Below are 3,509 nucleotides of genomic sequence, written 5' to 3'. Positions count from 1 at the left end.
AACAATTTTCACTGTAGTTACAGCACAGCACAAATAAACAAGGAAAGTGCACACCAGTGGCCTAAAATAAATACTTTGTTATGCATTAACAGCCTCAGCGAGAGAGAGAGAGAGAGAGAGAGAGAGAGAGAGAGAGAGAGAGAGAGAGAGAGAGAGAGAGAGAGAGAGAGAGAGAGAGATTATCTCTTTTGGGAATGTGAAGGCAAAAGCAAAAGAAGGAGATACATTTTTATTTCACATTTTACTTTAGGCATTTACTGCAGTCTTAAAATAACAAGCTGATATGATCTTGCTATGACGCATTTGCATCAGTGGTGTCAATATTAGTTTTGAGAAGCACATCTAGTATAATAAAAGTTATACTCTCCTTTTTCTTAGTGCATCTACGTATTTGTAGCAAAGTTTTATACCTGCACATGTGACAAAACCCAAGGCAATGTTACATATTTTCCCACACTTTGCAGTTACATTTTTTTCATACACTTTGGCAAAGAATGTGACAACTTGTACTCGCATTAGGCCATAGTCCCTCTCCATTGTCTCAGGGGTAAATTGAAGGCTATGTACTAAAATGCACATGTTACTTGACGTAAAGAAGGACACATACAATAATTTGAATAATTTGCTCTTTGGCATCTCACTTGTATTATATGCCCATGAGGTCTGTATCATATCCTCTTGTTTGTACAGTACTGTCACAGCCGTATACACTCACTGCCAACTTTATTCGGTACACCTTCCTCTAGTACCAGGTTGAACCCTCGTTTGCCTTCAGAACTGCCTTAAATGCCTGCAGTAATACTCATGTGGCAATGCAACAATGCTGAATTAGTACTAGGGGCCCTAAGTGTGCCAAGAAAATACTGTATCCCCAAGACCATTACATCACCAGCCTCAATTGTTGATAGAAGGCAAGGTCGATCTATGTTTTCATCGTGTTGGCAGCAAATTCTGACCCTATCATACAGTATATGTCAATGCAGAATTTGAGACTCATGAGACCAGGCAATGGTTATCAATCTTCTATTGTCCAGTTTTGGTGCAGTTTGCGCGAAGTTTAGACTTGGTTGCTTGTTCTGAGCTTACAAGACTGACATCATGAGGTCTTCTGCTGCTGTAGTCCATCTTTACATTACATTACATTACATTTCACTTAGCTGACGCTTTCATTTGTTCAAAGCAACTTACAACTATTATTTTTTCAGGGTATTGGTTACAGTCCCTGGAGCAATGTGGGATTAGGTGCCTTGGTCAAGGGCACTTCAGCCATGGATGGAGGTGTAGGAAGAGGTCGGGGGGATTCGAACCGGCAACCCCTAGATTGAAAGACCAACTCTCTAACCACTAGGCCACAGCTGCCCCCAATTGCCTAAAGTTTCATGGAGCTGTATGTTCAGAGATGCTCTTCTGCATAGCTCAGTTGTAACTAGTGGATATTTGAGTTACTGTTACCTTTGTATCAGCACAAACCAGTATGGCCATTCTTCTCTAGCCAGGCCACACCGTCCTAGTGTCATAACACCTTCAGTATTGCTTCTAGTCAAGTCAAGAGCAATATAAATATCTTTTCTAATCTCCAGAAAAATTGGGAGCTCCACCCACTTCGTCGGAAACCAGTAGCAAACCTAGGGAGGTGGGTCAACCATGCTGTTTGGGAAACATTAATTGTTATGCTGTTGGTTAGACCAAGTCTCGAAGAGATTTGAAAATCTATGATAATCAGGCTGATTCATCTCTGACCTCTGGCCTCAACAAAGCATTTTCGCCCACAGAATTGATGCTCACTTTTCTCTTTTTCGGCCCATTCTCCTTAAGCCCTTGAGACTGCTGTGCATGACTACTGCAGTAGGTCAGCAGTTTCGGAAACACTCAAATAATAATCATGCAACGTTCAAGTCACTTAAAATCACCTTTCTTCGCCATTCTTCGCCGATGCTTGGTTTGAATCGCTTCATCTTGACCATGAAAGTGAAATTGAAAGCCCAACTGGGAAACTCCAACTCCCATTGTCATTGTGACACAGCACGCCACAGCACAAGTGTTCACTGCACACACTCTCTCTCTCTCTCGTCCTCAGAGTCCTTCTTGAGTATGTCCACAAATGTTAGTGTGGGACGTCCTCTTAACCGGCACCCATGTGATGGTTCCCATAGCACCAGTTTGCTGGCTGGCAGTTCTGGGTGTCTTTGGCAATGTCCTGCAAGTCTCATTCTCCTTACAGCTATCTTCTCGCTCACCCTTGGTATTTTCTCGTACCGGATTTCGTTGGTTACATGTGCACTTTTACTGATGTTAAGCACTGCACACAGCATCCTGGTGTAGCACCCATCAAGGGACTTCCCTAGGGTTGGCTTCAGGGTCTAGCATTCACTGCCATAGAGGAGGACGGACTCTACTGTCGCATAGAAGAAGCTGAGTTTGATTGGACGGGGGAGATTGGAGTTCCATACACTGGCCATACCGTTCAGGGCCCTCCACTTGCTCAGTAGAGTTGACCCATGAGCTCAGGTATTTGAAATCATTGACTGCTTTCAGCACAATGCCTCCTGCTGTACTCAGAGGTTGATGTTCAGGTGGGATGTTGTAGGTGAGGACCTCAGTCTTCTTTGCGTTAAGCCTGAGGCCGACCTTGGCGCACTCTAGCTCTACCCTGCTCAGTAGGGTCACTGCACACTGCACACAACGAAATTGCATTTATGCTTCACCGGTGCAAGGGGGCAGCCCGCAATGGGATCTGTGCGGTGGGACGATACCATGCTCAGGGTACCTCAGTCATGGAGGAGGATGGGGGAGAGTACTGGTTAATTACTTCCCCCACCAACCTGGCGGGTTGGTAGTCGAACCAGCAACCTTTGGGCTACAAGTCTGACGCTCTAACCCTTTACCCTTTACCCATGACTGCCCGTTTCTACAAACCTAAATGTGTTGAGATACTGCCATGTGATTGTTTGATTAGAAATTTATATCAATGCGCAATTGTGAGGTGTGCCTAATAAAGTGTCCAGCCAGTGAGCATTTTTTTGCACATTTTATGGTGCACCTGGTCTGGGTGTCTGTGTTTATGACTTTGAATTGCTACTGTACGCAGGGACGGATTAGCGCACAGGCTAGATATGGCTGCAGCCTAGGGGCCTGCTTGACAGGGGGCCCCTGATAGTACAAAAGTGAATAAATGCAGAATTGTGACAAGATGCAGTATTGAAAAACGCATCTGTGCTGTTGAGTACAGTTGGTAGACATGTTATCCTTAATTCCTAGTTCGTGATACTGCCTTTGTAAATTTGTCATGAAATTTCCCATCCGGGAGCCCCACAGCAATCTGTAGCCTAGGGGCCCCAGGTCATCTTAATCCGGCCCTGACTGTACGGTATTTAGACCCAAAGCACTGCTGTGTTTCTGGCTATACTGTGTGTACCTTTACAGCAGGTGCTTGTGTCGACAAGTTCATATTGATAAATATACTGTATAGATATATAATTTAACGTGCCTGCTTGTACTTTGTGTGTGTG

The sequence above is a fragment of the Engraulis encrasicolus genome, chromosome 8, assembly GCF_034702125.1.
Source record: "Engraulis encrasicolus isolate BLACKSEA-1 chromosome 8, IST_EnEncr_1.0, whole genome shotgun sequence".
NCBI classification, from domain to species: Eukaryota; Metazoa; Chordata; class Actinopteri; order Clupeiformes; family Engraulidae; genus Engraulis; species Engraulis encrasicolus.
This window is presented reverse-complemented; position numbering follows the sequence as displayed.